Below are 23,248 nucleotides of genomic sequence, written 5' to 3'. Positions count from 1 at the left end.
CCTGAGCTCTAGAGCCTGCGAGCCACAACTACTGAGCCTGTGTGCCCCAACTACTGAAGCCCATGTGCCTAGTGCCTGTGAACAAGAGAAGCCACCGCAGTGAGAAGCCCATGCACCGCAATGAAGAGCCCCTGCTCGCCTCAATTAGAGAAAGCCCGCGTGCCGCAATTAGAGAAAGCCTGCACGCAGCAACGAAGACCCAATGCAGTAAAAAATAAATAAATTTATTTATTAAAAAAATTTTTTTTTTAAAAAAGGATAAAGGGCCTATAAATCAACTCTTAAAACTTGTAAGTACTCCAGTAGACTTGATCTCCAGTGCTATTGGTCGCCAGTTAGGTAGTGAGTTCTTTTTTTCCTGGGCTTTGTGACTCTTTCTTTGGGTAAGCTCTCTTTTTACATTACAGCTGAAGCTTTTATTAAATAACTTCAGTGTATTTAATCAATCACTTAGATAATAAAATTTCTATTTAAACCTAGTTAAGTATAATTTTGTTTCTGCGAAAGAGTATAAATACTCAAGTTCCCATTTGAACTCTGGGAGGAAAAGCTTGTGCTTATTAGCTTGCCCTAACTTGCTGAAGACTTAGCATTTTGATGTTATAAAAGGAACCCCTGTTAAATTTGAATAAGATAATATTATATTCTTTTACTATGGTTAAAACTTAAATTTTAGCACAAAGTAGCCCTTTGGGTGACAAGGAAGAATAATGCATTTTCCCCTAGGTCCCAGGGTTTTTCAGAGACACCTTGAGTGTCAGATTAGGTACTTGGGACCATTAGAAGGCTTAGCACCATTGTGGGTTGTGGGATCAAAAATATCTTGTGTGCATTAAAAGACCTTACTGGCTAGTGGTGGAGATAAAACTTGAACAAAACAACAGTAGATATAATGGATTAGATTCTGTATTATAGATGGAATGCTGTAAAACTTAGTTACATTTAATTGTGCAGCACAAACAAATGTAAAAGAAAAGAAGAGAGAAATCAATATAGAAAGGTAGGGATGAGGTAGGAATTGAACTGGGCTCCCCTTTCCTGATTATCTTGAAGGAAATCTGATGTAATATTTCATCACTAAATATTTCAGTATATACCCTGAATAATAAGGACTTTAAAAAAACATAATATCAATACCATTTATTTTTTAATTTTTATTTATTTATTTATTTATTTTGGCTGTGTTGGGTCTTTGTTGCTCCGCGCGGGCTTTCTCTAGTTATGGCGAGCGGGGACTACTCTTCATTGTGGTGTGCGGGCTTCTCATTGTGGTGGCTTCTCTTGTTGCGGAGCACAGGCTCTAGGTGCGTGGGCTTCAGTAGTTGCAGTGCGTGGGCTTCAGTAGTTGCAGTGCGTGGGCTCAGTAGTTGTGACTCGTGGGCTCTAGAGCACAGGCTGAGTAGTTGTGGCACACAGGCTTAGTTGCTCCGCAGCATGTGGGATCTTCCCAGACCAGGGCTTGAACCTGTGTCCCCTGCATTGGCAGATGGATTCTTAACCACTGTGCTACCAGGGAAGTCCCTCAGTACCATTTACACTTCTAAAACAATTAACAATAATTCCTTAATATTAAATATCTGGTGTTCATATTTCCCTGATTGTATCATATTTCTTAAACAGCCTGTTTGTTTAAAATAGGATCCAAATAAAATCTGTACCTTGTAGTTGGTCGATATATCTTTAAAAATCATTTAATCTGAAAATTTTCTCCTCTCTCCTTTTTTTCTTCCCCCGGTGTATTTGTTGAAGAATCTGGGTCATCTGTCCAGTAGTTTCCCACTAGTGGATTTGGTGATTGACATCATAGTGGTGTCATTTAACATATTTCCCTGTACTTTGTATTTCCTTCAAATGGGCAGTTATATCTAGAGACTTGATCAGATTCAGATTCAGTGTTTTTGGCTTGAATACTTTATAGTGTACTTCCATTAGGAGGAAGTGTGTGATGTCAGTCTAATTTTCATGATGTCAGCAGTCATTAATGATCATTGTCTACATCCTTTATTGAATTTCATTAGTGATTACAGAATGGTGATATTGAAGTTGTATTATTTTAAAATTTATTTTAGGTGGAATACTTTTATAAAGAGATACTTCCCTCATCACTTACTTGGTTACTTTCAGGTATATCTTGCACAGGAAAGGTGAGACAAATGCTTTGAGTCTTTATTTTAATTAACAGTCATTGCCATTTTCAAAATAATGAATTTGTTCACTAACATCCTGCAAAGGTGACTGATTAGTTTTTTTTTTTAATTGTCATTATGAACTCACCAATTTAAATATATTTATGGGTTTCACTCAATTTCTTTTTTTATTCTTATTGATATCTCACTGATTAACTGATAATGGCAAATGGGGACCTCTTCAAGTTGGCTCCAATGTCCTTTTTTTAAAAAAGTAAATAATTAATATATTTATTTATTGGCCATGCTACGTGGCTTGTGGGATCTTAGTTCCCCAACCAGGGATTGAACCCGGGCCCTTGGCAGTGAGAGCATGGAGTCCTAACCATTGCACTACCAGGTAATTCCCTGCAGTGTCCTCTTGGTATGATCCTCCTAGTCTTTGATTGTTTTTTTGTTTTCTGGTCTGACCTGATATTTTGAGATCCTCTTTTACATTTCCATTCCTGGGCATCTAACAGCCATTGCCCCTTTGTTGGGAAATGATGTTTAGAGGCCTCAGTCTGGGTGCAAGAGGTACTCATTGATTAGTGGGTTGTTCATTGTTTCTTGCTGTTTTTAGTGAACAAGGCTAGGAAAATGGTATCTTTTTTTTGAAAGAAAGTGTATCACAAGTTCATATCAACATGTCTAATTCAAAGTCAGGACTGTAGATTTTTAAGTTCCATATCTTCAATCTTATAGATTTGCATTTTTCAAATTGCAAAAGTAATACGTAATCATTGTAAGAAATTTAAATAATTCAAAAGTATACAAGGTAAAAGGTGAAGATACTGACCCTACCCTAGAATCACTAGTTAACCACTTAACACAGTTAATTTAAAGGCTTCCTAGTGGATATCTTCTTTCTTTTTTTTTTGGCTGCGTTGGGTCTTTTGTCGCGGCACATGGGATCTTCTTTGTTGCAGTATGCGGGATCTTTCTTTGCAACGCGTGGGCTCTTCGTTGTGGCACACATACTTCTCTAGTTGTGGCGCACGGGCTCTGTAGTTGTGGCATGTGGGCTCCAGAGCATGTGGGCTCTGTAGTTTGCAGCACGTGGGCTCTCTACTTGAGGTGTGCAGGCTTAGTAGTTGTGGCGCACAGGCTTAGTTGCCCCACAGCATGTGGAATCTCAGTTCCCCAACCAGGGATCAAACCTGTGTCCCCTGCATTAGAAGGGGGATTCTTAACCAGTGGACCACTGGGGAAGTCCTTTTTTTGTTGTTGTTGTTGTCATATAGTTGATTTACAGTATTTTATTAGTTTCACGTGTACAGCATAGTGATTCAGTATTTTTACAGATTATACTCAATTAAAAGTTATTACAACATAATAGCTATAATTCCCTGTGTTATACAATATATCCTTGTTGCTTATCTATTTTATACATAGTAGTTTGTATCTCTTAATTCCCTACCCTTAATTTGCTCCTCTCCCCTTTGGTAACCACTAGTTTGTTTTCTGTATCTGTGAGTCTGTTTCTGTTTTGCATATACATTTATTTCTATTATTTTTAATTTTTATTTATTTTTAATTTTTTATTTTTAATCGGAGTATAGTTGATTTACAATATTGTGTTAGTTTCTGGTGTACAGCAAAGTGATTCAAGTATACATGAATATACTTTTTCATACTCTTTTCCATTATGGTTTATTATAGGATATTAAATATAGTTACCTGTGCTATACAATAGGACCTTGTTGTTTATCCATTCTATATAATAGTTTGCATCTCCTAGTCCCAAACTTCCAATCGAACCCTCCCCCACCCCCCCATTTGTATTATTTTTTAGAGTCCACATATAAGTGATATCATACAGTATTTGCCTTTCTCTCTTTGACTTATTTCACTAACAGTATTCTCTAGGTCCATCCATGTTGCTGCAGATGGCAGGATTTCGTTCTTTTTTATGGCTGAGTAATATTCCATTGTGTGTATGGTGATATGATCCAGCAGTCCCACTCCTAGGAATATACCCTGCCAAAACTATAATTCAGAAAGATACATGCACCCCTATGTTCATAGCAGCACTATTCACAATAGCCAAAACATGGAAACAACCTAAATGTCCATTGACAGGTGAATGGATAAAGAAGATGTGGTACACGTGTATAATGGAATACTACACAACCATAACAAAGAACAAAATAGGGCTTCCCTGGTGGCGCAGTGGTTGGGGGTCCGCCTGCCGACGCAGGGGACACGGGTTCGTGCCCCGGTCCGGGAGGATCCCGCAGGCTGCGGAGCGGCTGGGCCCGTGAGCCATGGCCGCTCGGCCTGCACGTCTGGAGCCTGTGCTCCACAACGGGAGAGGCCGCAGCGGTGGGAGGCCTGCGTACTGCAAAAAAAAAAAAAAAAAAAAAGAACAAAATAATGCCATTTGCAGTAACATGAATGCAGCTAGAGATTATCATCCTAAGTGAAGTAAGTCAGAAAGGGAAAGACAAATACCATATGATATCACTTATATGTGGAATCTAAAATATGGCACAGATGAACCTATCTACAGGACAGAAATAGACTCATAGACATAGAGAACAGACTTGTGGTTGCCAAGGGCCAGGGGGAGGGATGGATTGGGAGTTTGGGATTAGCAGATGCAAACTGTTATATATAGGATGGATAAACAGCAAGGTCCTACTGTATAGCACAGGGAACTATATTTAATATCTTGCAATAAACCATAATGAAAAAGAATGTATTGCAAAAAATAATTATAATAATAAAGGTAAATAATAAAAAAGCAGAATGTATTGTATGTATATAACTGAATCACTTTGCTGTACAACAAATTAACAAAACAATGTAAATCAACTACACTTGAATAAAATAAATTTTTAAAAAATTTAAAAAATTGGGGATTGACTTTTTTGAGGCTAGAAAAAGAAAGATGAGAAGTTATTCTTTATGTGAAATGAAGATTCTTACATATTTTTAGATTTACTTTTTGGATTGGTGTCACATTTACATGGTACAAAATTCTAAGTATAGAAAAAAGTAGAGTGAAGTTTTCTTCTTGTTCCTACAATGAAAACCAGTCAGTTCCTCATTCCAGGGGCAACTAATATTACCAGTTTTTGTGCATCCTGTGTGCTTATAAGCATAAAATATACACATACATGTAAATATGTATGTGTCTTCTTTTCTTCCTTTTTACAGAAATGGTTCTGTCTTACTCTTTTCTTACACATACATCAAGTTATATGTGTTGTTGTAAGTTGAATTTCTTTATTCTTGTTTATGTCTGTACAGTATAATATGGGCTATGTATGTATTGTTTATCATTCTTCTATTAAAGGGCATTTTGATTTTTTCTCAGTTACAAATAGTGCAGCATGAATAACCTTGTACATATGTCATTTTGCATATTTGTAATATCAGTAAGATAATTTTCTAAAGGTGTATACTTTGGAATTTTTATAGACATTATAAAAATGCCTTCCAAAGATATATGAAGTTTACATTTCTACCAGCAGTTGTTTCAAGATTTGAGAGTGAGGTTTTAGTCGTGGTGGATATATACAAAATAACAACTTTGAAATGTTTTCGTACATGTATGTTTGGCAGCAGGTGCACTCAGCCTAGCCTTGTTCATTCAACAGTTAACTGAGTGCCTATGAACCAATATAGTCTTTTGTGTTCCACTGTAAGCAACTGTAGCAGATTAACTTTACCTAAGCTCTCAGGGAAGGCTTTCTGGAGGAGCAGAGCCTTGAAGGACAAATGGGGCAGGGGAAATTCTAGATTAGTAGTTCTCAAATTTTGGGTGTCTGATCTTTTAACTCTTCCAAAAGTTATTACAGACTCTAAAGAACTTTTATATATGTGGGGTTATATTTGCCAGTATTTACTGTGTTAGAAATTAAAACTAAGAAAATATTTAAATGTTTATTAAAAATAATAAACTCCTTACATATTAGTATATATAACACACTAATTTTTTATACAATTTTTAAAGGTCACACTCCATTTACAGTTACTACAAAATATTGGCTGTATTCTCTGTATTGTACGATACGTCCTTGTAGCGTATCTTACACCCAATAGTTCCTACCTCCTGCTCTCCCACCCCTATATTGCCTGCTCTTGCCCACCCCCATCTCCCCTACTGGTAACCACTGGTTTGTTCTCTATATCTGTGAGTCTGCTTCTTTTTTATGTGCACTAGTTTGTTGTATTTTTTAGATTCCACATATAAGTGATTTAATATAGTATTTGCCATTCTTTTTTTGTCTGACTTATTTCACTTAGCATAATGCCCTCCAAGTCCATCCACTTTGCTGCAGATGGTAAATTTTTGTTCTTTTTTATGTCTGAGTAGTATTCCTTTGTGTGTGTGTGCGTGTGTGTGTGTGTGTATATATATATACATTCACACAGACACACTTTATCCATTCATCATTTGATGGACACTTAGGTTGCTCCCATGTCTTGGCAGTTATAAATAATGCTGCTATGAACATTGGGGTGCATGTATCTTTTCAAATTAGTGTTTTTGTTTTTTCCGTATGTGTACCCAGGAGTGGAATAGCTGGGTCATATGGTAGTTCTATTTTTAGTATTTTGAGGAACCTCCATACTGTTTTTCCACAGTGGCTACACCAATTTACATTCCCAGCAACAATGTACAAGGGTTCCCTTTTCTCCACATCCTTGCCAACATTTGTTATTTGTGTTCTTTTTGACGATAGCCATTTTGACAGGTGTGAGGTGATATCTCATTGTGGTTTTGATTTTAATTTCTCTGATGACTAGCGCTGTTGAGCATCTTTTCATGTGCCTGTTGGCCATTTGCATTTCCTCTTTGGAAAATTGCCTATTCAGTTCTTCTGACCAATTTTTTTTTTTTTTTTTTTTTGTGGTATGCGGGCCTCTCACTGTTGTGGCCTCTCCTGTTGCAGAGCACAGGCTCCGGACGCGCAGGCTCAGTGGCCATGGTTCACGGGCCTAGCCACTCCACGGCATGTGGGATCTTCCCGGTCTGGGGCACGAACCCATGTCCCCTGCATCGGCAGGCGGACTCTCAACTACTGCGCCACCAAGGAAGCCCCCACAATTTTTTATAATATACTTTTTACTGAAAAAACTAATTTTTTAATAGTTCTGTTATTTCTTATTTATTTATGGCTGTGTCGGGTCTTAGTTGCGGTACGTGGGATCTTTGCTGAGGCATGTAGGATCTTTCATTGCAGCACGTGGGCTTCTCTGTAGTTGTGGCGTGCAGGTCTTCTCTTTTCTAGTTGTGGCACAGAGGCTCCAGGGCACATGGGCTCTGTAGTTGTGGCGCGTGGGTTCCAGAGCACGTGGGCGCTAATAGTTTGTGGCACACAGGTTCTCTAGTTGAGGCTTGCGAGCTCAGTAGTTGCGGCGCACAGGCTTAGTTGCCCTGTGGCATGTGGGATCCTAGTTCCCCGGCCAGGGATTGAACCCACATCCCCTGCATTGGAAGGTGGACTGTTTACCACTGGACCACCAGGGAAGTCCTAAAAAAACTAATTTGTAAAAAAATTTATTGAAGTATAGTTGATTTACAATGTTGTGTTAATTTCTGCTGTACAGCGAAGTGACTCAGTTATATACACACACACATATATACTTTTTCATATTCTTTTCTATTATGGTTTATTACAGGATATTGAATAGAGTTCCCTGTATTGTACACTAGGACCCTGTTGTTTATCCATTCTTTATATGATAGTTTGTATCTGTTAATCCCAGGCTCCCAGTCCATCTCTCCTCCACCTTGGCAACAACAAGTTTGTTCTCTATGAGTCTTTTTCTGTTTTGTAGATAAGTTCATTGTGTCATATTTTAGATTCCACATACCAGTGATATCTTATGGTATTTGTACTTCACTTAGTACGATAATCTGTAGGTCCATCTACATTGCTGCAAAGGGCATTTTTTCATTCTTTTTTATGGCTGAGTAGTATTCCATTTGTGTGTGTGTGTGTGTGTGTGTGTGTGTGTGTATGTGTATGCTACATCTTCTTTATCCATTCATCTGTCAGTGGACATTTAAGTTGTTTCCATGTCTTGACTATTGTAAATGATGCTGCTGTGAATATAGGGGTGCATGTATATTTTTGGATTATAGTTTTTTCCAGGTATATGCCCAGGAATGGAATTGCTAGATCATAATGCAACTCTATTTTTAGTTTTATGAGGAACCTCCATACTGTTTTCTGTAGTGGCTGTACCAATTTACATTCCCACCAATAGGATAGAAGGATTTCCTTTTCTCCACACCCTCTCCAGCATTTTTTTTTTTTTTTTTTTTGCGGTACGCAGGCCTCTTACTGTCGTGGCCTCACAGGCTCTGGACGCACAGGCTCAGCGACCATGGCTCACGGGCCCAGTCGCTCCGCGGCATGTGGGATCTTCCCAGACCGGGGCACGAACCCGTGTCCCCTGCATCGGCAGGTGGACTCTCAACCACTGCGCCATCAGGGAAGCCCGAAAAAACTAATTTTTAAAACAGAAAAGATTTAGTGAGAAGGAGGGACATTGTTTTATATTTTTACAAGTCTCTGATGTCTAGCTTATTGGAAGATAGCTGTATTCTTGTATCTCCATCTGCATTCAGTCTGTTGCAATATGTCATTTTGGTTGAAGTATATGAAGAAAATCCAGGCTTGGAGATATGTAGTTGAAAAAGACAAGTATTTTAATATCTTCTTTAGGTAATTGTGGGTATTCTTTGATATTATACCCAAACTCAACAAGTGGTAGTTTCTTAAAGGTTAGTTGCAGTGTAGGTTAGTTGTATGGTTTCATTAATATGAAACCATATTAATGAGCTTTTGTACTTGATGACATTAAAATTCGTTTGTCTAGTATGTTGAATGGATCTTTTACCCATGTATGATTTTGAAACATCATAAATTAATCAGTTGGAAAATATTGTTTCATTTGGTTATTCACATCTTCCAAGTGTTTGATACAGTTAATTATACAGTTTTTAAAAATCACATTCATTAATACCACTACCATTTCATCAGGAAAGTCTTAAAGTATTGAGAAGCCATCAAGCTCATAGGGGATACATGTTTTCAAAATTCTGACTTTAGCTAAAGTTTGAATTTTATCATTTGCAACAAATACTTTCATTTGTTTTCTTTGAAGTCATAGGCTCACTTTGTTCCTTTTCGTGAAAATATTGTACATACTCAAGTCTGAATAACCATAGTTTGCCTCTCAGTTGTTTACTTAAGAAATAATAGGGCTTCCCTGGTGGCGCAGTGGTTGAGAGTCTGCCTGCCGATGCAGGGGACACGGGTTCGTGCCCCGGTCCAGGAAGATCCCACATGCCGCGGAGCGGCTGGACCCGTGAGCCATGGCCGCTGAGCCTGTGCGTCCAGAGCCTGTGCTCCGCAACGGGAGAAGCCACAACAGTGAGAGGCCCGTGTACCGCAAAAAAAAAAAACAAACTAAAAGAAATAATAGTAACACAACATTGTAAACAACCATACTCCGATAAAAATTAATTTTAAAAAAAGAAATAATAGTATTCCATGAAAAAAGCAGCTAGTTCAGCTTGTAGCTCAGTTGCTTTTCCTTGAGACAATTATTGTATGATTATTATAAAGCAGGAGAAGTGCTTTATACTTACTTCCCATTTTGACACTTAGAATATTAAAAAGACGTACTCAAAGTTGGAAATTTAATAAAATTATTAAATTTTACTGGTTTATCAAGGATATTCACAAGTAAAATTTATATTTTCCTTTTTAAACTCCAAATGTGGAGTGGTGGAGAAGATGATATTACTAGTATAGTTTGATGCCCCTGCCTTGATTTATGCTAAGGCACTAGCAGTTATACCTGTATTGCTTTTATCACCGTTGTGAAAAAGGCAAATAACATCTTGTTATTATGAAAATACTTTCACCTCATAGACCTCCTGATACCACATTTTGAGAACTGCTGTTTTAGATAGAGGATGCATTACATAGTTGAGCCTTGAACAACATGGAGGTTTTTCAATAGTAAATACTACAGTGTTACATGATCTGTGGTTGGTCAAATCTGTAGAATCCCAGATACAGGGGGGACTGCGGATACTGAGGGCTGATTATAAGTTATACTCGGATTTTCAACTGTGGGGAACGTTGGCGTCCTTAACCTCCTCATTGTTCAAGGGTCAACTGTATACCCAAACATACTGAGATGAGGTGCTTTCCAGTTCAACTATAAGTAATTCGTTATGGAACTCAGGATATATATATAGAGAGAGAGAGAGAGAGAGAAAAAGGTAGTCAGGGACTAGATTATAAACGAACTTAAGTACCCTGATAGGGAGTGCAGAATTTATAGGCACTGGGGAGTCTTTGAAGGATTTTAAGGAGGAGGAGGGGTGTGTACGTATGGTATGGGTGTGGGAGAGTGATGCTGTCACATTTGTATTTTTCAAAGATCACCCTTGTCACAGTGTGTTTTGTGGCAAGTGCAGTGGAAAATGATGAGGTTCTAAACTAAAGGCACTGACTTGGTCATGCAGCCACAGAGGGCCAGGCTGTACAAACCGGTGCAGGGGTTAGAGCATGTCCTTCCTAAAGTAGAGGTAAGCCTCTGTTTGGCAGCATCTGTTTGGCTGGATGGGCAGGAGCACAATTAGCTGCTTCCATCACCGTATCAGTTATAAGCTGTCCCCTCAAATACTCTTGTCATAGACAGTTTTCTCTGGAAACACTGAATATGCTCTAGAATCTCTTTTGCAAAAATGACTTCAAAGATAATCACTGGGGACTTCCCTCATGGTGCAGTGGTTAAGAATCTGCCTGCCAGTGCAGGGGATGCGGGTTTGAGCCCTGGCCCGGGAAGATTCCACATGCTGCAGAGCAGCTAAGCCCGTGAGCCACGACTACTGAGCCCATGCGCCACAACTACTGAAGCCCACACGCCTAGAGGCCGTGCTCCACAACAAGAGAAGCCACTGCAATGAGAAGCCCGCACACCGCAACAAAGAGTAGCCCCTGCTCGCAGCAACTAGAGAAAGCCTGTGCACAGCAACAAAGACCCAACACAGCCAAAAATAAATAAATAAATTAATTAATTAATTAATTTAAAAAAAAGATAATCACTGTTCTAACTTCTATTCCCATACGTTAGTTTTATCTGTTTTTGAATTTCATATTAATAGAATATAGTGATATGCTTTGTATCTTTTTTTGCTCAGCATTGTCTTTGAGACAACGAGGGGAAATGAGCTCCACTTCTTTTTTTTTTTTGAATATTTATTTGGCTGCCCCGGGTCTTACTCGCGGCACACAGGATCTTCGTTGCCCCTGCGGGACCGTCTTTGCGGCATGTGGGATCTTTTAGTTGTGGCATCTGGGATCTAGTTCCCTGACCAGGGATCGAACCCAGTTCCCCTGCATTGGGAGCGTGGAGTCTTAGCCACTGGACCACCAGGAAAGTCCCAGCTCCACTTCTTGATGGGAATTGCTGCAAATAATCTGTGGACATGTTTAATCTACAACACTGGGCACTACGCTTCCTTGTTCCTTTCTTCTTTCTCTCTCCTTGTTTCTCTCTTTCTCCCTCCTTCCCTCCCCTCTCTCCCTTCCTTCCTTTATTTATTTATTTTTATTTTTTATTTCTCAATTGTATATATTTGGTTTTTTCTACAGAGGAAGAGGACAATATGGTATTATGAACTGTTATTTGTATAAGTTTGTAAATTTTTTTAAGAAAGGACTTCAGAAAACAAGGCAGAGAATACGTAGAACAATGACTACTTCCAAATAATTCAAATAGAATCAAGCTTTGATTATAGGCTTGGTCAAATCAGTGCTAAACAGCTTCTCTAAGCAAAGTATTCAATTGATTTATCTACTTTGCTTTTCACTAACTTGTCAAACTGTTTTTAATCTTTATTTTTAATTATAAAAGTAAGACAGTGCACAAACTCAAATAATCCCCAGGTGTATAATGTAAAAAGGAGACGTCCACCACACCATAACTACCAAAATTCCCATCCCCTAAGATAATTGCTGCTAAAAATTTAGAGAATCTCTCCTGACATTTTTTGAGCACATTTAGAAATCAAAAGCCTTTTCAGGTTCAAATGATGGCTTTGAATTTTCGTTAGGTATGAACAGTGTGGGAATTCACATTATTGCAGCAAATATCAGGTGTGAATTTACTGGAAATTGTTTTGAGATGTTACTTGGGGATCATAATAGCCAAAAAATGTTGGAAAATGAAAAGGGTTTTTTTGAGGGAGTATGATTAGAAGAAAAATCATGGAATGATGCTGAAAGAGATCTAAAGGACCATGGAAATTAAAAGGTAGAACACTTGACAGAACAAAATTTGACATATGGAAAGATCATTTTTTAAAATATTTAAGACTATAACAAAATCCACACTGTTCCCATGATCTCATCCTTTGACGTCATGTCTATTTCTCAGGCTTTTCTCAAGCTCTAAAGCACTGGCTAAGTGAATACTTACAGCAGAGGTCACACGTGGATGGCTTGGACTTTGTGTCTTGCCACGTTTGCAGATTTTTTATTTACGCTGTAGTTGCCAGCTAACATAACCCATATGTCTGTGGACTGAACGTAATTCATGTACATGTGGATTATATATACATACAATTATGGTCCCTAAATACAAAAGTGTATGAATTTCTTTCCTTGAAAATCAGAAAACTGGCAATGCCTTGCCAAATTCCCACATGGCAACAATCCAGACAGGACCCAGCAGGAGTTCTCCCCGTCGCCCTAATCCTCCCCAGTCTGGTCTTAGACCGATCCCTGCCTGACCCTGCAGACCCCTGCCTCAGCCTCCTTGTGTGTCACTCTCTCAACATGTTTAAGGACATGTTATGCTGCAACTCCTACAGCATAACATGAAACCTGTTTAGTTTTAATCTGGACTAGGGATCAGGAAACCTGGTTTTTGTTTCTGTCTTATTCACTTTGGATAGCTAAGGGTGGTTAAGCTGTCCCATGACCCTTATCAAATGGGAAAAATACTGTTTTAGGTCAGAGTAATTGGAGGAGATGTAGATTCTGTGGAAAATGAAAATACTGTTTGTAATTTAGTTTGAACATTGAAACTTGTGTGTGTTTTGGACCTTAATTTGATCTGGTTTGCATGCCCGCTATTCATCTGATGATAGATGATTGTCATCTGTTAATAATCTGATCGTTGCCCTACTCCCATGTTGTTACGCAGAACAGCAGTAACCACCCTGGCTATCCTGGCACTTCCAGCCTGGACTTGACCACACTAACCAGTTCATCAAACTCCGTGCTCTGGAAATGGCCACGGTCAGTGAATCTGTACAATTTGGCTTCCAACCTGTTGGCCACTTCTTATTGTTCCTTCCAAGGAAGGAAAGGATCGTCAGTGGAGCCAAACTGCACAATGTGAGGGCAGTTGGCTTTGATCTTCTCCCACTGCCAGGGGCGGCTGAAGTATCCGCTTGCCCATTCATTGTCATCCCCCAGGTCAGACGTGTACGCAGACACTAACACAATAGCACACACCCGGTGGGTCTCTGCATACCTCATGGCTGCAGTGGCCCTGGAACTGTGGCCTATGACGATGGTCTCCTCGTCACAGTGCAGCCCCGTCGGCATGAAGGGCAGCCAGATGCTCTCTCGAGCTGTGATTGGGTCAGGCGTGTTTTTAGCCAAACACTGGAAACCAGGTATCTGCTCCAGCCCCCTCTTCACCCAGCTGTACCAGCCGTGGGTGGCCACATCCCTGCCCCCCGTTCCTGGGGATGATCACACCGCCTTGCAGGGCGCCGCCATGAGTGCAGCCGACCTCCCTTCCTTCCTTTTAAATTAAGGGGATAGTTTGTGGATTTTTAAAAATTGCCTCTCCTTGTCTTTCTTCTTGAAATTCATGTTAGAACACAGCTTACTTGGTTAAAGGGTGTCTTCTGTGATTTCTTGGTATGGCCAAGGACCAGATGTTTTCAGGTCTTGACTTTGTTACTGCTTTTCAAATTACGTTAATAGTACCAAACATCTGTTAATGCTGGAGAGATGAGTGTCTTCTCCAGGAGATTTTGGTCTTTTTTTTAAATCCTTTTTTTTTTTTGTAATTGCTGAGACTTAACGTTCTGGTCCTTTTATGGGCTCTCTTCCTGGCCCTTCAATGCCTTGTTAGTCATGCACAGTTACTGAAGTGGGCCTGAAATGACAACTTTTTTTCCAGGGTGCTCAGTGAAGTCAGGAAGGGAAAGCCTCCCTATCAGGAGAAGGTGTCTGGATTGCAGTTGTCTTGAGTAGACAGTATTTTTATATGTGAAGTAAATAAGAATCTTGGGCAAGGTGCAGATCTTAGTGACCTGTCAGCCCATCAGGATGAATCAGCTCAAGTCCTAGATGAGGTGGTAACGTCAGCACAATGAGCCCCTTACCCTGCATTTATTGGGCTTCTCTTAAGGTAGCTGTCATAGCCCTTATTTTAGAGAAAAGTCAGAGTCATTCTTCAAGGTTCAGCTGACTTTAAACATTATTTATTTTGGAGGGGGAAAGTCACTTTCAGTATAGGTGCACCATTGGAAGTGGCATGTGGCCGTTTTTCACATTATAGCCATTTTGATGTGCCGATGTGTTACAGTTGTTAGCATCTTAAAACTTGTCTCCAGGTAACCTGAGGCTATTCTGCGTCACTAAGTAAGTTTAATTAATTGTCTTGGGTGCCAGACAAGTAGATTTGTTAACTGTAGTTTCTGATTTATCTATTGCTCAAACCAGTGATAATTTGATAGGAATAGGAACTCAGAGGTGGCATTTTATTGCAAAAGATGGATGTTGGTTGCTAAATGCAGTTGATTAGAAGGCTAGGACAAAGTATTTGTTTTTCTGGTGACAGGGTCATTAAGGCTTTGTAGAATGTGCCACTAGTCAGATGACTGAACTAAATCTTCCTACTCCTGTGAGGTAATCTTTAAGGCGTTGGGAGTGCCTCACAGAACTCTTATTAACTATGGTACTCTCACAGGTGTTTGCAGCTTCGTCATATTAGCCCGGTGGTTCTGGTACGTGAGGCACTCCTCAGTGCAATACTAGTAGCCAGAGTTCTGGTAATTGCTGCTGCCTGAGAACATTGGATCTGAAACCCACAGACCTAGAGAAGTGTTGGCAGATAAGATTGCCATCTTAATTTTCTGAGGGCAAATTTTACCTTCAGAGAAAGGAAGGGAGCTTTCTGAGAATACAAGGCAGATTGTTAGAATGAGGAAGAGAACATAGGGTTTTGAAGCCTGGCCATTTTATTGGCTGTAGAAATAAGTTTTTTGGGTTTTTTTTTTTTGTTTGTTTTTTTGGCTGCGTTGGGTCTTCGTTGCTGCGTGCAGGCTTTCTCTAGTTGCAGAGAGCGGGGGCTACTCTTTGTTGTGGTGTGCGGGCTTCTCATTGCGGTGGCTTCTCTTGTTGCGGAGCATGGCCTCTAGGCACGCGGGCTTCAGTAGTTGCAGCACACAGGCTCAGTAGTTGTGGCTCATGGGCTCTAGGGCGCAGGCTCAGTAGTTGTGGTGCACGGGCTTAGTTGCTCCGCGGCATGTGGGATCTTTCCGGGCCAGGGATCGAACCCTTGTCCCCTACGTTGGTAGGTGGATTCTTAACCACTGCACCACCAGGGAAGTCCCTAGAAATAAGTTGTTGTTTGTTTTTTTTTTTTTTTGCCGTCCGCGGGCCTCTCACTGTTGTGGCCTCTCCCGTTGCGGAGCACAGGCTCTGGACGCGCAGGCTCAGCAGCCATGGCTCACGGGCCCAGCCGCTCCGCGACATGTGGGATCTTCCCAGACTGGGGCACGAACCTGTGTCCCCTGCATCGGCAGGCGGACCCTCAACCACTGTGCCACCAGGGAAGCCCTAGAAATAAGTTTTTAAAAACGTAACACCTTAGAGGTATTACCTGGCTTTGTAAATGAAGCAAACAATTAGAAAACTGTTACAGTGCTTATTATGTGTCAGACACTATTTGGCATTGGAGGCACATATGAACAAGACACATAAGATTTCTGCCCTCAAAGAGCTTACATTCTTGCTCGAGAAGATAGACAATTTTCAAATAAATAAATAAGATAATTATGGAGTATAGTGCTATGAAGAAAATTGATATGATGATGTGATTTGAGAGTAAGGGAGAAGGGGATACTTCGCATTGGTTGGTCAGACCTCTTCATAGTGACATATGAACTCTTAATTGAAGGGAGGCAGAACCAGCATTTCCTGATGAAAGACAACTGTTCTGGGCAGGAGGAAAAACAAACACAAAGGACTTGTGGGAAGTATGTGGTTTGGGATGTTCAAGAGTAGGCAGGGGCCAGATTTTATAAGGCTCTATAGACCTTGCTTGGGATGATGGAAGCCACTGGTGGAAGGAAGCTGGTTGAGCAAGGAAGCTAAGTGATCGGAATTACATGTTAAAAAGATCACTCATAACATAACATTGTAAATCGACTATATTTCAATTAAAAAATCGGGCTTCCCTGGTGGTGCAGTGGTTGGGAGCCCGCCCGCCGATGCAGGGGACGCGGGTTCGTGTCCCGGTCCGGGAGGATCCCACGTGCCGCGGAGCGGCTGGGCCCGTGAGCCGTGGCCGCTGGGCCTGCGTGTCTGGAGCCTGTGCTCCGCAGTGGGAGAGGCCGCAACAGTCAGAGGCCCACGTACCGGGGGGAAAAAAAAAATCACTCTTGATTCTCTGGGGAGAACAGATAGCAGAGTGCCTAGAGCAGAAGTAGAATGATTAGTTAAGAGGCTATTGCATTTCATTAAAAAACTGCAATTATATGGAGGTAAAAGAGGATGGACGGCAGAAGGGAATTCAACTTCTTTCAGAAAGCATTTCACTTTTAATTTTGATAAGATTGCAGATAGGGCAAGAAAACCATTACAGCAATAAGTACTAGTGTGTGCTTTGAATTACATTGTTCTTGATTCTCTGACTCAGAGCTGGAGAGTGACTTTTTGGTGTGGCAAGGCTCTCAGCCTGAACCTACTTTGCTCGCTTAAAAATCCCACACATCTGGGCATGACTTGAGGGCCTGTAGGGAAAGGCAGCCCAGCCAGTAATTTCTTTGCATGAGGGAGAACAAGGCATTTCCTGGGGAAAAAATTCACCATGCAGCCATGTTTCAGGACCAAGATTGGCAGTGAAAAGGGGAAGGGCAATATCCTTTGGTCATGCCTCCCAATCCTAACCAAACTACCATACGTCTCTAATGCCAAAACCCTGAGAGGAAGGGGCCACAAAAAAACTAGAAGAGCTTTTTCATAGAAATCTGTTTAAGATATTGGGAAGGTGGACTTCTGATGTGATATCCACAGGATAGAGTTATAAGACAAAATTATAAGTTAGGGATACTCCTCACTGTGTAGAACGTAGGGAAGCTTAGGTTTTTTAGGGCTTCCAGGAACACAGGCTGGCTTGCGCATATTAAAGGTTCCGGTGGTAGCACTCTGGGTTGCTGAAGTGGATTAAGCAGCAGCCAGCCCTCAGAGTCCCGTAAGAGCAATAATAATAAAGATTGCAGTTGGAGTGAGGAGATACTAAATTATGTGTTTGTGATACAGAATTTTCTTCTATGAGTAGAAATAAGTCTCTGGCCTCTCGACTTTTGCTTTGCACCTATGAAGAGATATTCTAGATCTGCTAGCTCAGTTTCTAGATTTGTCTTGTGTGGAAGGATAATGGGTAAAAAACAGCTGAAGAATTTCAGGGAGTAAGACTGGATGATTTGTTTGTATTAGAAAGTGGACCGGGAACTGCTTATAAGTAGAGGGGATCAACAGAGGGGAAAAGAGCCAAATGAATAGTGTTTTATTGTGAATTGAGAGAGTAGGGATGGATATAGAGGGTTCAGCACAAGATGTAGGGTTATAAGAAATATTGTGAGTAAAAGGAATTGGGAAAGAAGATATTAAGAAGCTGATTTGAAATAGATCTCTTTTTATTTTCTTTGAGAGTCTCAATATATTAAGATTGAAATTGCTTTTAACTTACCTGTTTTTTTTTTTGTTTTTTGGAGGTTAGACTTGTTACTTATATGTGACGTCATTCCAGCACTGGACTCATGGAGGCTGAACATTTATTCAGGTAATAATAGGTAACATTTATGGAATACTTCTTATGTGCCAGGCAACAAACTAAGTGCTTTACCCTTGATCTCATTTAATCCTCACACAATCTCATAAGGTTGGGAGTGTTACTGCACCCATTTAATAGATGAAGAGATTGAGACTCACAGTATATCAAGATTGAATTCATCTGAATTAGAAAATGGAAAAAGGTTACTGTAATAGTCAAAGTGAGAGATGATGGTAGCTTGGGTTAGGTGATGTCATTTCTTACCTGGCATAAATATCATGAATGTAAAATGGTTTTGATTGGCTGTACTTCACCCTCATTTCCATAACTTTTCCTCATTGCTGAATACATCATGCTTTTAGTTTGTCTTTTTTTTTTTTTTTTTGGCTGTGTTGGGTCTTCATTGTTGTGCATGGGCTTTCTCTAGTTGCGGTGAGCAGGGGCTACTCTTCGTTGTGGTGTGGCGGGCTTCTCATTGTGGTGCCTTCTCATTGCGGAGCACGGGCTCTAGGCATGTGGGCTTCAGTAGTTGCAGCACATGGGCTCAGTAGTTGCGGCAGGCGGGCCCTAGAGTGTGCAGGCTTCAGTAGTTGTGGCACGTGGGCTCAGTAGTTGTGGCGCGTGGGCTCTAGAGCACAGGCTCAGTAGTTGCGGTGCATGGGCTTAGCTGCTTCACAGCATGTGGGATCCTCCCGGACCAGGGATCGAACCCTTGTCCCCTGCATTGGCAGGAGGATTCTTAACCACTGCACCACCAGGCAAGTCCTTTTAGTTTGTCTTTAAAACAGTGGAAATATCTTTTGGTAAAGAAAAATTCAGCTTAGGGTTTTTTTATTTTATTTTATTTATTTTTGGCTGTGTTAGGTCTTTGTTGCTGTGCGCGGGCTTTCTCTAGTTGCGGCGAGCGGGGGCTACTCTTCATTGCGGTGTGCGGGCTTCGCATTGCAGTGGCTTCTTTTGTTGCAGAGCACGGGCTCTAGGTGCATGGGCTTCAGTAGTTGTGCCATGTGGGCTCAGTAGTTGTGGCTCGCGGGCTCTAGAATGCAGGCTCAGTAGTTGTGGTGCATGGGCTTAGTTGCTCTGCAGCGTGTGGGATCTTCCCAGACCAGGGCTCGAACCCATGTCCCGTGCATTGGCAGGCAGATTCTTAACCACTGCGCCACGAGGGAATCCCCAGCTTAGGGTTTTTAACCTTAAAGTTTTTTGAACTTTTTAGAAAGTAGATAAAAAGTTTTGCAATAGTTTATATTTTTTGAGTAAATATCTACAAAAGGTAGATATCTATAATTGGGGAATTCTTAAGAGGTGATTAATATAGATAATAGAGGGTTTTTTGTTGATTTCATCATGCTTGAGATACTATTCACAAGTATTTTCACGTTTAAGGAACCTTATTAGGGTTTCTTGTAGGAGCTTTTTTGGTGTATCTAAATGCTTGTTTACAGATTACATTAATTGTAGTACTTGCCGGAACTGGCAGGGTGTCTAGCACTACCGACTGAAAATCAGTCAAAGATGAAGATTGAGCATCTCTGAAATTATACTGTAGGTTAATGGAAGTTTCTTTTTTTTTTTCATTTTATTTATTTATTTATTTGGCTGCATTGGGTCTTAGTTGCAGCGTGCAGGCTCTTCGTTGCAGCGTGCGGGCTTCTCTCTAGCTGTGGTGTGCAGGCTGCACAGCGCGTGGGCTCAGTAGTTGTGGTGCGTAGCCTTAGTTGCCCCGTGGCATATGGGATCTTAGTTCCCTGACCAGGGATCGAACCCATGTCCCCTGCATTGGAAGGCGAATTCTTTTTTTTTTTTTTTTTTTTTTTTTGGAAGGCGAATTCTTAACTACTGGACCCCAGGGAAGTCCCCCTTGGAAGTATTTTTGTTTAATTTTTAAAAATTTATTTATTATTTCTGACTGCGTTGGGTCTTCGTTGCTGCATGTGGGCTTTTCTTTAGTTGCAGCGAGCAGGGGCTACTCTTCCTTGAGGTGTGTGGGCTTCTCATTGCGGTGGCTTCTCTTGTTGCGGAGCACAGGCTCTAGGCACGCAGGCTTAAGTAACTGTGGCAAGTGGGCTCAGTAGTTGTGTCCCGTGGGCTCTAGAGCACAGGCTCAATAGTTGTGGTGCACAGGCTTAGTCATTCTGCGGCATGTGGGATCTTCCCGGACCAGGGATCGAACCCGTGTCCCTTGCATTGGCAGGCAGATTCTTAACCACTGCGCCACCAGGGAAGCCATGGGAGTACTTTTAAGTTTACAAAAATTCAAATTTATATGCTACTTTGAGTGGTTCTCCATGTTTAATGTTGCCAAGAGTTGCCTGTGCACTCAGCAAGATAAAGTAAAACCGCTTTATTACTACCTTGTCAATTATTGAGTTGCCAGCATGCGTACATTGCCCTATCATATTTTTCAAAAAAGAGCTTAATTGAGGCTTTTAATAATTGACATACAGTAAACTGTACATATTAAAACGTACAATTTGTTAAGTTTTGACGTGTGTTCACCGTAAAACTGTCGCCCCAATCAAGACATAATGAAGGTCTCACAAGCCCCTCGCCCCCTCCCCCCTCCCGGCCCCAACACCTGGGACCCGGACTCGCTCCGGGAGGAGAGTCGGGCCGAGTCTCACCCCTCCCTGCCCCCAGGCTCCCACTCCCTGAGGAATTTCTACACCGGGGTGTCTCAGCCTGGCCGCGGGGAGCCCCCCTTCATCTCTGTCGGCTACGTGGACGACACGCATTTCGTGCGGTTCGACAGCGACGCCCCGAATCCGAGGATGGAGACGTGGGCGCCATGGGTGGAGCAGGAGGGGCCGGAGTATTGGGATCGGAACCCGCGGATCTACAAGCACCACGCACAGACTTTCCGAGTGAACCTGAACACCCTGTGCGGCTACTACAACCAGAGTGAGGCCGAACCTCTTCAGCCCACCGTCCTCATGGCATCATTGTTGGCCTGGTTCTCTTGGTGGTCACTGGAGCTGTGGTGGCTGGAGCTGTGATCTGGTGGAAGAAGCACTCAGGCAGCGACAGTGCCCAGGGCTGTGATGTTCTCTTTCGCCAGTCCTAAAGGGCTGTTTCCTGGATTATTCTTTCCATCTTTTCCAAAGAACCAAAAACTGGAAAGGAACAAGGATTAACCCCTGGAAGTCCCAGTGCTACGTGATCTGATCAGACCACACACCTGAGCAGACTGCAGAGTTTTGGCACTGCATCTAGACAGCACAGAGACCAGGGAGTCCTAAACTTTAATTTGCATAAGAATCATCGGGACATCTTGGTAAGATTCAGAAGGTCTGTAGTAGGGCAAGGGATTCTGTATTAAAACAAGGTTGGTGCTGATTCTGCGGACTTTCAGATCATGTTTAGTAGCGAGAACGTAGACCAGGATTCCCACATGGCTGTGCACCAGCCTCACCTGTAGGGCTTGTTGAATAAGCAAGTCTTGGGCTCCGTGCCCAGCATTCTGAGATGGTGGGTCTGGGAAGAAGCCTGAGTATTTTGCAGCAATCCTTAGAAGCAGTCTTGGGATTTAGCCAGATAGGGAACGACTGAGGTCAGTGATCAGAGAGCGCTCAGGTTGGGGAGGAGCCTTAAATCCACACTTAAACCTTGTTTTTTCCTGGGAAGAAAAGGGCAAGACGTATGCTGGAGACACATGTTGGTTTTTCTACCCTGGGGTATGTAGCCAGGTGGAAGACTGACGAAGTGTTATCAGCTCAAGATGAAAAGCTATGAATCCTTGCTCTCTGAAACTATTCCCTGGATGGATTTCTCACTCATTCCTTGGTATAAACAATGGAATACAAAAAAAAAAAAAAAAAGACATAATGAACATATTTATCACCTCCACAAGTTTTCTTATCCCCATTTGTTATCCTTCTCCCAACCTCTGTGGTCTCCTGGCAACCACTGATCAATTTTCTGTCACTATAGAATAGTTTGCATTGTCTAGAATTTTATATAAAGGGAATCATAAAGTGTATACTCTCATGTTTACTTATTTTTGATTTGGCTTTTTTTATCAAGCTAATTATTTTGAGATTCATCTGTGTTGTTGCATGTATCAATAGTTCATTCCTTTTTATTGCTGAGTAGTGATCTTTTGTATAGCTATAACACAATTTGTTCATTCATTCACTTACTGATGGACATTTGGGTTTATTCCGGTTTTCGGCAGTTACAGATAAAGTTATGCTATGAATATTTGTGTACAAATCTTTGTATGGACATATACTTTATTTTTCCCTCCAAGTTAATTTCTTTCTTTATTTTTTTTCTTTTTTTTTGACGTGAATTCACGTAGCATACAATTAACAATTTTAAAGTGTACAGTTCATTAGTATTTAGTATACTTACAGTGTTCTGCAATCACTAGCACTTTCTAGATCCAAAACTTTTTCATTATTCCATAAACCACCCCATGTCCATTAACTAATCATTCCCCATTCTCTCTTTCCCCCATCCCTTGGTAACTTCTAATCTGCTTTCTGTCTCTATGGATTTGCCTAGTCTGGATATATAATATAAAAGGAATCAGACAATATGTGAACTTTTGTGACTGGCTTTTTTCATTTAGCATAATGTTTTCATGGTTCATCCAAGTTTTAGCATGTATTAGTACTTTGTTCTTTTTTTTGGGTGCGCCAAGTGGCTTGCAGGATCTCAGTTCCCCCTCCAGGAATTGAACCTGGGCCATGACAGTGAAAACCTGGAATCCTAACCACTAGGCCACCAGGCAACTCCCAGTACTTTGTTCTTTTTTATGGCTGAATAATATTCTGTTGTGTGGTGGATATATCATTTTGTTTATCGATTCGTCAGTTAGTGGACTTTTAGGTTGTTTCCACTTTGGGGTACTGTGAATAATGCTGCTACAAACAATTATGTACAAGTTTTTGTGTGGAAATATGTTTTCATTTCTCTTGGCTATAAACCTAGAAGTCTAACTGCTGGATCATATGGTAACTATGTTTAACTTTCTGAGGAACTGTCAAACTGCTTTCAAAGTGGTTGCATGATTT

At 41.1% G+C, this 23,248-nt stretch overlaps 1 protein-coding gene and 1 pseudogene across 24 annotated transcripts in view; one reads left to right on the top strand and one right to left on the bottom strand.

The window, feature by feature from the left end:
• R3HDM2 (R3H domain containing 2) overlaps positions 1-23,248 on the top strand; it is a 152,450-nt gene that overhangs the window by 24,445 nt on the left and 104,757 nt on the right. For 18 of the 24 annotated variants that reach the window (XM_022571771.3, XM_022571769.3, XM_022571772.3 and 15 more), the window contains exon 2: positions 18,177-18,239. The exons of 1 other annotated variant lie outside the window; for it this stretch is intronic. The gene's annotated coding sequence lies outside the window, so the exon portion shown is untranslated. Of the gene's footprint in view, positions 1-13,161; positions 13,451-18,171; positions 18,240-21,253; positions 21,505-23,248 lie in introns of those variants that run through there. 5 more of the 24 variants (XM_022571755.2, XM_089920903.1, XM_089920900.1 and 2 more) reach the window with 4 other exon arrangements.
• LOC111173845 (serine hydrolase RBBP9 pseudogene) lies at positions 13,376-14,036 on the bottom strand (annotated as a pseudogene).

The sequence above is a fragment of the Delphinapterus leucas genome, chromosome 11, assembly GCF_059928025.1.
Source record: "Delphinapterus leucas isolate spDelLeu-1000000601 "Yukka" chromosome 11, BTC_Dleu_Yukka2, whole genome shotgun sequence".
Taxonomy (NCBI): Eukaryota; Metazoa; Chordata; class Mammalia; order Artiodactyla; family Monodontidae; genus Delphinapterus; species Delphinapterus leucas.
This window is presented reverse-complemented; position numbering and strand designations above follow the sequence as displayed.